The 12,569-nt window shown below is 33.4% G+C and overlaps 1 protein-coding gene across 2 annotated transcripts in view; it reads right to left on the reverse strand.

Annotated features, from left to right (window-relative positions):
* Window positions 1-12,569, reverse strand: part of capt (adenylyl cyclase-associated protein 1) — a 101,778-nt gene that overhangs the window by 58,178 nt on the left and 31,031 nt on the right. For both annotated transcript variants that reach the window (XM_077441928.1, XM_077441929.1), the window contains exon 2: window positions 4,275-4,308. The gene's annotated coding sequence lies outside the window, so the exon portion shown is untranslated. The remainder of the gene's footprint in view (window positions 1-4,274; window positions 4,309-12,569) is intronic.

Here is a 12,569-nt window from a genome sequence, read left to right on the forward strand (position 1 = left end):
GAAGATACGATTAGATGTCAAAGTAAATTAATTGATGGTCACATATCTTTCAATATTTACATAACTTGCGTATCAATTTTGGCCCGAGCGAGTCTTGATAATTTTGCCAATATTATACATACAATTACATATGTACATATGTATTTATGTACTAGTGGCATGCCGCCATTGAACTGTAAGGACTAAATGAGTCCCCTAAAATTTAAAAAATATTAACAATTCAATTGCAATAAATTCAAATTGTTGTCCAGAACTTTCAAAAAATTTAGAAGCTGGAATCGACCCTAACCGAGGTAGTGGTAATGGATTGTTATGGTATGGTACGCCGCGTCGTTCGCTTGCACGGACACACCGTCTCAATTCTGTCCCCTTCGAGGTTTTTTAATTGACTCGTCTCTTCAAGTATTTATAGAATTTTCACTAAAAATATTCTGAATTGTTCATTCTGAATTTTTTAGTTGTTAAAATAACACGTACATATGTATGTATGTATTTACACAAAACTTTTTGAGTAAAAATATGGCAGCAGACACGTTTGCGAAACTATTCCCTCAGAACAAATCATCAAATCAATAAATCAGAATTTTGTATTCGAGATCGAATCGTTTTGTAATCGGGATAGTTTGACAAATAATTCAAAGAATGTGTTTTGAAGACAAAAAGGATGTTATTAAGAAAAGTAGGCTACTTAGGATATTTCTGTTAGCATGAAAAATTATGAAAGATTATACTCATTACTTTAAGACAGATTATTATAATTCAAAAATTAAAAATATGTTTTTTTTTTTTTTTGTATACCTAGTCCCTTGTTTTGAAAGAGGCGGCACGCTACTGATATATATGTACATTTTTCTTCCAATACAATTATCCAACACTATATAAACGGCAGCCTTACAATTGATCTGATAATTACATCGAGAGAAGTTCGCAACTATTGAACGACGACTTTTCCGGGATTATCTTCTTTCTCTTCACTATCTATATTTTCTCGACGAAAAAAAAAGAACCCGCACACAATTGGAGAATAGAAAATCAAATTACAATTATCGCAGATATTCTCGGTTCGCTCGCTCACCAAAGGAAACACTTCTCAGAAATGCCCACGTTTCAACAGGAAATTAATGCACATCCACGACTCGAATCGCGGAAAAATTCGACATTGGACGACCTACAGAATCTCTGGATGCAATTGCAAAAAAATGACATTTACAAATAGCACATTAATAAACAATTCAAACGTTTTATGCAACGTCAGAATACGCAAGTGATGCAAATGACGCAGGCGGATAAAACACTGAGACAGCATCTGGTATCTGAAAGTCCCACTCACATATCCCAGGTGGGTTTTATTTGGGGGTTTAAGCTCACCTGTTGGTAATTTGATTCCAGACGACATCTGATACTAAATGTGAGTAAAAATGTATAATATACATATTCTAGTTATTAAATTTAATGCCTACATATGTACCTTTAGATGATGAAGTCGTTAAAAAGTATAATCCGGATTAAAACGCACACGTATAGGGTTTCGACAAAGGTGGTGAGAGGATTTTAGGAATTTTCATTGTGCGGGATTCAGATGAGAATTCCGGCTTGGTCGAGGAAAATTCAAGTTGGTGTAATGTGATACGATTTCCATTTTATGAGTTTGATTAATTAAATTAAGTGCTATTTTTAATAAAAAAGTTGGTTCTTCTGACGCATTGATTCCCCACTCCAATGGCATGATACATACATATGTACATATGTACTTCCATATTTCAGAAAACACTGTTAACTATTCAAAACAAGTCACATTTTTTTTGTATCAATTCCTTTCTTACAATTGCCTTACAACTGAATAACAGTTAACCGGAGTGAATTACGAAAAATGATAATCTTTATGTCTCCCCCCCCCCCCCGCCCAGATTAATAATGACAACCGTTTACATAAGTACTGTCCTGGATAATTTAACTTCGTGAAGTTATCACATTTGCATTCTAAGACTAAAACCAGGATTACTTCACCTAGTTCCCTTGTATCCTACTTGCACACACGCAAGTAAGGCTGTGCGATAAAAACAAGGAGATTTTCACGACACGCCACTGACTAAACCGATATATAAAACAAAGCTACATATATGTATAGATATATACAGATTTCTTAAAAATTTGTGATACTTAAAAATGATTTCTTAAAAATCTTGGATACTATCACATAACTTTTTTCGTCTATTAATCTATGTCGTTAATCATAATAGGCACCATATTAGTTATACCTATATTATTAACTTATAATTAAAATTGGCGTAAGCGCACTTTTCTTCGTGTCCAGAAATATCTCGCAAAACATTAAATGTAATGTTTTGAGTTTAACAATATTTAAAGATACTAGTGGCCGTTTACTACGTTTATTACGTTTATTCTATTTTCCAAGACATATCGAAGGAAAAGAAGTGATAACAATTTGTGAATTAAGTCAAACAGAAATATTGCTTTTGGAACAGAAAATTGGACTTCCGCCACTTTCAAACATAACGGCTCATATGTCCGTCTTTTGATTCTAAATCATCTTGAGAATACATATGTAAGGTACATTAGTTACAGTTTTCTATTGTACTTATCCACTGCCTCAGTTCTCATCTACAATTTCATCTTTCAATACATTCTAGTAATATCTGTAAATACAATATTTGAAACATAATTTTAATTTCATCTACAAACTAACAGAATTTCTCAAATTTTATTAAGTATTAATTCCTGAGCCAAATTGCAGTATTTAAAGCTGATTAACGGACATAATAACTAGTACATATTGCCATTGGCATTGAAACCCTCAATTAATTGGCTGCCTTTCAAAATGTTTCACAAGACAATCCGGCAGCAAAATGAAGTCATCAAAAGTACATACATATTTATGTCGCCGTTGAAACGTACTTATTTAGATACATACATACATACATGCACTTTAGGGGGACGACATTCACATTTAACGATGCACTCTCGTTAATCTACTAGATAAAATAGACAGTGACATTGTATGTTCAACGTATTTTCGTCAGAATCATCGCATGAATAAATAACATATAGTCAGCTTTAAATATTTTTCGAAAAGCAACGCACTTTGGCAAAATCCAACAAATTTGGCTGATTTCGGCTTGCATTGCTGAATGCAAGGCAAAATCAGCTTACATTTACATTACATAGCGCGACGATACGGCGCAATATTGCTTGCGTCGTATCGTCGAGTCAATTTTGTCAAAATATGACTATATTGAGTTTCCGAAAATATTCATATGCGCATGCGCACTTTAGTTAGTACGCGTGCACTTGACACTGTGACGTCACGTCATGTGTGAATATTTCCACATTGGCCAAAAAAACCGGCTCTGCTTGATACATTTCAGTGACACGTACTACTGTATACTATGAATAGATCGTGTCGGCTACCGCTGTAACGTCTACGCCACGCAGATACTACGGAATATATGAATGTGTCCATATAGAAAGTACCAAAGAATATATTTCGTACCATTTTTACAAAGTACTAAAATTAGTATACATATATTCTTTTAGTATATATTCGAAATATATTCTTTAGACATTTAGTAATTGCCGGTCTTTGTTGTGCCAGTACAAACATACCATAATACGCCTCTGTTAAAAAAAATTAAGCTATTTTGAAAATGTCAAAATACAAGTCAAACTACGAACTTTTCATCGCAGTAATAAAAACTTTCCACGTTAGCAAGTTTAAAGGTACACATTTTATAAATAAGAAAAAAGTCATATAAATCTACAGTATATTTATAATCTTTGGGAATATATGTAGGTTAAATTCATCTTCGGTTAATTTCTATTCATGAAACCAAGACTTTAGGGACTGTCGTGGTGCAAATTTTCAACGTTCAACGTTTTTGGTAACGACATAGTAACTTCAAACGAATATATGAATACATGAGTAAGTTGATAATAATAACAACGTAATACACATTAGGATTATAAATTCGCAATAAACGGATTGAAGCCATTAGGCAAGGTGTTACGCGGTCGTTAAAATATTAATAAACATCTAAAGCACGTCATTTACATGAACGTATTACACGGGATTAATTAGAATCGTTAGTTTAATACTCGTCATAATATTCTGAAAAAAAAAAGCTATTTTGATAGCGAATAAAACGAATACATGAAGATGCCGGCTAGTCACTCCAAACATTCGTCACCCGGTTTTGTACTGCATTTAATACATTTTCAATATCGATTGATGAATAATTGTTTAATAGAATATTTACCTGTTCGATGATTTATTTATGCCGGGAGACTGATCTGTAAAAAATAAACAAAAATATGTTAATAAACATAAAATTTAGATACCATAATCCAATTAAAAGGGGATAAAATTCTGAACGGAAAATATTTACCGAACAAAATTTTAATCGAATATTTTATGTGAAATTCTGCGAAAGCATCGTATAATGAATTCAAGACGTTGTAATTTATTATATAATACGAAAGGTATGAAAAATTCATACCAAAATGCCAACGCAAAACAAAAAGCAATTACGTATACTAAGTACATATAACCAGCAACATAGCTTAGTGGTCGGCGCGCGCACATTAATACGGGAGGAAAAGCCTGTTCCTCTTGTTCCTGTTGTATCCTGCCGGCGCAAATTAAGTGAGTATGTACCGTTTACCATGCACCCTTTTTTTTTGATCTTTCGACATAAGATCTTTCGATTTTCGATCTTTGACTTCCGATATTTGGTTTTTCGTGCATTTCACATTCGATCCCGTGGGGTAGACCCATATATATGTATATATTTTACATGCATATATACCAGGAAATCCCCATAATGCGTTTTTCTGGCCAATTACAAACATTGTAGCATTTTTTTTTATTGCGTAAATCGCTAAATTCCGAGATACTGAAATATTCGAAATAAACGAGACATCTATGGATTTAAACTCGTACATAAATCATATTCAAACAGTGGTGACATAGTGGGTAGGCTGAATTTTAGCCAATTTGATGAAGGAACCGTTTCAACAATGAAATCAGATAAATTGGCAAACTCTGATAGGAAATGATCGACTTAAAGTTACAAATATCCAAGTCTGACTACAGATTATATCTAGAATAAATTCTTTTTAATTAAGGTCAGCTCACGGGATTGAACCTTATCGTGACTTATCGATGCTGGCTGTATAAAAAAAAAAAAAAAAAAAAAAAAATATATATATATATATATATATATATATATATATATATATATATATATATATATATATATATATATATACATATGTATGGATAAATAGCAAAGTTAAATAGTCTTAGAAATTTAAATTTACATAATATCGTAAAAATGATACAAAATCACATGTCAACAAACGATATTTGCAGAATCGCCATTATCTTCTGTTTTCGTGTGAGAGATAACGGTGAAAAAAATATCATTGTCGAAATAAGCAGATACTCGGCGCAAAATTGTATTGTTTTTGTAAACATAAAGTGGCGTACAATTCCGTATGAAACGAGGCAAAATTTACAACGAAACGGACAGGATGGACAACGTTACCCCTCAAACTGTCCAGGAAATGGAAAAATGTCAAAGCGTGTTCTGACCGGGAAATTTTAACTCGTTGAAATTTCCGCACACGTGAATTTCCCCGATAAGGCAAGTCAATTATTGTGTAAAAATTGCATTTTTTTTAATACCCTTATATACTGATTGCTTTGTAGAGTATATCTATTTATAACCAGAAGTCGGCTGTCTATCGACTATTAAATATTGAGCATATTATTTTTAAAAAATCGGCTCAATTAAAACGACTTCGTAGTGTCTTATACCAGTCAAGATGCTTTCTATATTTATAAGTTTTGTTAAGACAAGCCATTTTTTTTTGTTAAATAGCGTTAAATGGATGTATTTTGTGAAGTAAAACTTCTTTAACTACCTACCCTCCCTTCCTCGATAATTACTCCACAGACCTAATCTGTTTCTTACCTTATGTATGTATGTATGTTATAAATTTGGTGTTAAGAAGTTTTACTGCAGTACATAGTAATAACGTTTATTTATATTGTAAATTATCTTATGACTGTAAGTAGCGAAATAAGTTATTCCTAGAAATGACAGTCATAATAAAAAAACACGCTGTTGCCATAGCATTGAAAAATATATACAAAAAATTTAAACTACAGAACATACTAAAGTCACCTTTATTACGATGTTCATATATTTCATCGACATTTAAAGTCCCAGTATTTTAACCTTTTTGTAAACCCAGTCAACTTAAAGTTTTAATTTTATTTATTACAACACTTTAGCGCTACGCTGAAGCGTATATGATTTACGATACCGCATTGCAACTTTTCGCTTTAATAAAAGTTTTTCAGATTACGAAAATACATATAAATCCGATTTTAGACCTAATTCCTCTTTACGATATGGCAGTTGCATTGAGTGATTGCGTGCTATTTTCACTAGCCGAATTGGATCTATGAGATGTCTTAAACCATATGAGGCGATAAACACGAACTACATATATAGCACGTGTATAACATATTAGTGTTATGCGTGCTTTAAGCAATACAGAATGTAAACGAGTAACAAAAAACATTATTTAACGTGAAATAAATATATAAATACATACAATGTACAAGAACAACCATCAAATAAAGTGCCACAGCCGAAATAAATCTTAAGATTTATGTATTTCATTGCTACCACCAGTGTTTTGTACATTTGCTTTGTGAACATCATTGGAATTAACCATAGTTTCAATTATAATTGTCATGTAAAGCCTACAGGACTTGGTATGGAATTTCATACATTTTTTGTATAATTATTTAAGATTGGTTGTCAGGAGAAAACGGTCTAAACTGACTGATCAGACACATTGAATGTTACCAACATCATCATTCATTCTACTCACGCATGCCAAAAATCATTCATACATGCATTCTTATAGGATATATAACTAAATCATAAATCGAAGTGACTGTATAAAGCATCAATTTGCTCTATTTGACGATGTAAAAAAATAATGAAAATACATAAGTCACAAGACTAAGAACAGACGAAAAACTACGTCAAAATTGACATCAAATATTTGTGGAAAATATTAATATATAATCGTATTGTACGGCCTCATACTGTATATTACAGTGCTCAATCTATTTAGTGGATTGTGTATTGATAAACTGCAGAAAGTGCAGAATAGAGCAAGGCGTGCAATTTTGAATGTGAGGAAACGTAAGAATGTTAGAAGTATGTTAGATGAATTGAAATGGTTGGATATTAGAAATAGTCTTAAAATTACCACTTTCAAATTTGTATATAAGCCAGATAATAATCTATTACCCAAATATTTTAATAATCACATAGTTAGGAATAGAGATATACATAATTATAAAACTAGAAATAGGAATAAATTGATTATAGGTAGAGTTAAGAAAGCAAAAACTGCAGGAGGTGCTTTTCACAAAGATACGCTTATAGTATGTCTGAAACATTCTTCAGGCACTGTAGCGGAAAAGTGCCCGTAAGTCACAAATGCAATCTCGACAAGAAAAATAAATATTTTTACAAAGAGAGTGCCTCTGCAAAAATGGACATACTTCATACGGAAACATATAAAATAGTTCCATATAAAAATTGACATACTATTTTACCAACTTTCCCAATTCTTCATCGAAAGGCAACCGAAAAGACGCCATGTTTTTTGATAAAAAAAAGAAAAAGAAAAATAAACGGCTTAATAATACATGCTTGCATGAATACTTGAGTACATACAAAAGGCAAAGCTTTTAGAAAAAAACTGGCAAAAGCCTAGAGTAGGATGCGAATTACGCGAAATTTCAGGTTGATAATAATATGTACTGAAACAATTTTCAGACGAGAAGACAGATGTTATGTACACAAATAAAAATAGTCCAAACAAAATAAAGCTCGGCGGAAATCAGGAATTTTTGTAAAAGGAGCGATGCGTGAAATAAATATTGTCAAGATTACGATCCAAGAATCTTTTATATACATATGTATATATGTACACATGTGCATATATAATAATACTAACATATGTAAATAAAACGTAGACGTCACAGATGCAAAAAGAAAACTGTCGGGATATACATAAATAAGCATAACATGTATTAAAAAAAATATGAATAAATGCTTAAAGTAGGCCAAAGGAAGAGGAAACTGAGTAAATACGGCAATTAAAGGAAGTGCCACTACGCCTTCAAGCGCGTTCGAGTGAAGAATATCTAATCACGGCAAATTTGCAATATGAATTATGCAGTCGCGAATTTGAATTTCACAGATCGCACTCGAAGGATTTTCTTTGCGCTGCGCTGAAAATAAAATACTTAAGAATAATACAATGTACATAGTACCATTTGTGTGTATTTCTCTCTCTCTAGATTAAGAGAAACCGTGCAATCCGCCAACGAATTTGGTATCCGTCCAAATTTCGCCATAACCGGTACCCGGTGGAAAAATACCAGTGGAGACGACTCGATAAAAATAAAATTAAAATAAAGGTCGCCGATTAAAATAAATCGTTAGAAAACAGGTAAATCGAGATTCTTCCAGTGAGTATGTAATACTAAAAAAAATTAGGATGCTAATAATATTTGTACATACATATAATGATTCATAATCAATGACAAGTTCAAATTTAAGAAATCATGCTATTTCGTAATATTTAAAAAAAATAGCAATACCAAAAAAATTTAATGTATATTTATACTACATTCTACAAAAATGAAACTTTGCTTACGCAACATGTATGTTCAGCTATATAAATCCAATTCACTCTACTGCACGAAAGAAAGTTTACAATTCAAAAATAATAAGAATAAACCTCGGGTGAATCATTATGACGTAGACTCTACGCCATGATGATTCATGGTTTTTAGCATTACTCTACGCCGAGTAATGCTAAAACCACACTCAAAAGTTCGACACGGGACGCGTATGTGGACTCTAGCTCCGAAAGGCGTGTATTCATGTCATTGTTAGTTCGTACGATCTTATTATTTCGACAAGATTCTCCTACATTTCTTCAAATATAGGAATCACCGTTATCAATCACTGTCAAACCTATGTCAATACAAGGATAAAATACCACCGAAAACACTATATAGGAGAAACTTGTCGAAATAATAAGATCGTACGAATTAACAATGACATAAAGATACGCCGATCACGGCTGGAAACTACGAGCACGACCCATGATGTTCACGACCGCTTCAGTGTGTTTATAGCATAATCCATTCCGGATTATTTAGCATTTTGACATAAAACTACAACCATACAATGTGACATAAAACTACAACCATAAAAAATGTCGTTTTTAAATTTGATATAAATCCGAGATTATCTCTTCGCGTATTAATGATACTGTAACGTGGATGTGTAGAGGGCTTTCTTAAATCGGAGTGAAAGACGCAGTAGCAGGGGGGGAGATATTTTATTGTTCTTAATCCGTCAGCCTCCCAGCTCCGAATATCACACGGACCTAGTATTTATACCCATCGATTACTCTCCGTACAGAGAGATCATTGGTCGATGGGTCGCGAGACCTTATTGGCTGTTGTATGCAGCTAGTTCATACGTTGAGGCTTTTTGGCGCGAAAGCGAGATCAAGCGATTGGGGCCGATGGTAAAACAGCGGTTCACGAGCACCAATTACCTAATTTTTCTGTTACAATACATTTAACAGAATAAGGCTTTTGTAAAAATAGTAACAAATTGTCAATGTATGCAATTTCAAGTAATAAATAAAACTTCTTATTTATAAAGCTAATGTACAATACAAATGAATACTGTGAGAATTTTTAAAGTATATTTCACGACTGTTTGTAGTGGGGAGAAAATTTTCGATACCTATTTTTCAGCTGAAATATTCCGAACAACAGTACCATGTATTAAAGAAGTGCATATCAAAAGCTTCCACCAATTGGATTAAAGATTTAGAGTTTGAAAAGACATTGAAATGAAATATAAAGATAATATTTCATAATAATTTCCTGGGCGATGCCAAGCATTTATTCGAACATATGTATGTATGTAAGCATCCAAGACAAATTCGAATCGATACCTCATACTTTGCATTACGATAACACCCATAATACGCATATATATAATATTACATAGGCGAAGTATACAATGACACGTTCGCGAAAAGCTTCAGCTATAAATCATCTACTTTGCGATAGTGCGGTGTCTCTTTACGTCAGAGGCGTTCAACCTTTTAGCGGGATTTGAAATGCAAATTGTCTACGAGCAGACGCATATTATATACACGCTCGTATGTACCTACATATGTAATAAAAATATATTATGAAAGCCAGGTTATATACATGGTGACGTACGATAGGGTTTCGTGCGGGTTGTAAAGTGCCCGTTGGAGACCGCTAACTTAAGCCACTACAATTTTCCGAAATTTGGTTAGACGAAATTCTGTCACCGTATATATGTATGTAGGTACATATAATACAATATTATAGAGATGTGGTATTTACAAACGTTGCAGACTCTTATACGATCACGTTGACCCGGTTTCAGAATCAGACCGAGATGCTATCAGTTCAGGAACATTACCAAATTCGTTATTGGATAAACTTATTGATTTATGTCTTAGTTTTAAGTATTGCGTGACATTGAACGTACTTATATCTGTTATAAAACTACATTGAATCTAAATAGGTAAGGTCAAGTGCAAAGTGACCCGACACGATCGACTCAGTTACGATCAAAATGACGCTACAAAAAATAAGAAACTGATGTTATCTCGATGACAGTTGGTCGTTTGGGATTATTAGAGTACCCTTGTCCCATCGTGTCGTTTCAATTATAGCAGACAATAATAGAATTCCTTTTGTTGAGTTAGGTTAAGGGCGAGATCTCGTGGGATGCTGCTGTTATCCGAGTTGGCAATGATGACGTTTTAATTCGTCAATGGTTGACATATTATATAAACAAATCCCATTTAAAATATGTATGCATGTATGTGTAAAGAAATATCAGAAAACTGCATAGCGGAACATCTCGAAATGAATGTTGAGTTAGGTAAGGAAAATGCATTGTTCCGAAAATATATACATACATACATACTTACATGTGTCTCAACTATGAACATATGTAAATATTTTATAGTCAAAAAAATGACCTCAAAAATACCCTTAAAGGGGAAAAAATAAATGATTCACATTTGCAGTCTCCTTCAGCCACCTCTGAAGATTAAATATTCAAAGTATTCTAACGTTGGCATAATATTCACGAACGAGCAACAGGCAATGACGTCACAGTCAACAAAAAAGTTCAATATTCATTTCATAAAAAAAGTTCTGTTGTGAACATAAACAAACTAGATTAATAAATTGACTAAAGTGATTATTATAGAGAAGACAATAAATTACGAGTTCTGAAAAGAATCAACTTTTAACAAAGGACACTCACACGTTAAGAGCCCCCTATTGGGCGTAGGCCATCCGATAATGGCACATTTGCCTATATTTACCACGCAAAGTTCTATGACAATGATGACGAGATATTTGTAACATGATGAAGCCTACGAGGGAACACATTAAGTTAATTTTCTACCTATATGTTTCACTTAGCAATTAATTGCATATACATATCATTGAATAAAGCAAAAATGATACTTTATAGTAATAATTATTGATTGGCCTGTTGACATAGTCCGTAGTACTTTTTCAAAATTAATCTGAAAAAAAAATCTAATTCCAACAATGTTCACAAAGTAAACGTACAAAACAACAACTTTGATTACGTTGCGTAGGGGTGAGTTCAGAATCCAAATGAAAGGCCAAAGTCGCTTCACAGCATTTATTCAACGATTCCAGAGGTCCTCACGACACCAACGCTCACTCCAGAAGAATCTGATCCACCATGTGTACCTCCTTATAAAGGACAAGTTGCCCATTAATGTATCTCTTGTCTATGCACTTAAAGGTCTACCCTGGCAAGTCTATTGTTTAAGCACTCACTCGCCCAGGTTAGTGAGAATTCCATCGTATCCTTTATTCGGGCACTTACTGAGTCCCGTTAACCTAATCCGGGGTCTTTATTGTTCACCCACGAATGCACTTAGACGGTGGATACTCTCTCTCTCTCATGCTCCCACGTTACAATACATTTATTTAAAAAACCAAAGCTTACGTATTTCTATATTCAAAACTTGATCATTTTTATATAACATCTATATATAAAACGTGATCATTTTATACCATATAAAACAATATTAAACCAGTTTGACAGTCACTTCCCCGTTAAACTTGGTAGCACCACAAGGTAGAGTAGGAATCGAATCTGCAGATTTTCACTATCGACATTAACCCTAAGCAACTAAACAAACTTCCATCAGCATAAACAAAAGCCAGAAGGAGGTAGGCAATGGGGGGGGGGGGGTCTTAAATGCCACAGAAGTAATAAGCCGAAGCGGACATGACGTCAATGAATGCGAGACGAGCCCGAGAGGATTTTAAACGCTTTTCCACGTACATTATGCACAGCTAATTTAGCAAACGAGCGCGACGCCATTGCGAAAAC

The sequence above is a fragment of the Arctopsyche grandis genome, chromosome 12, assembly GCF_051622035.1.
Source record: "Arctopsyche grandis isolate Sample6627 chromosome 12, ASM5162203v2, whole genome shotgun sequence".
NCBI classification, from domain to species: Eukaryota; Metazoa; Arthropoda; class Insecta; order Trichoptera; family Hydropsychidae; genus Arctopsyche; species Arctopsyche grandis.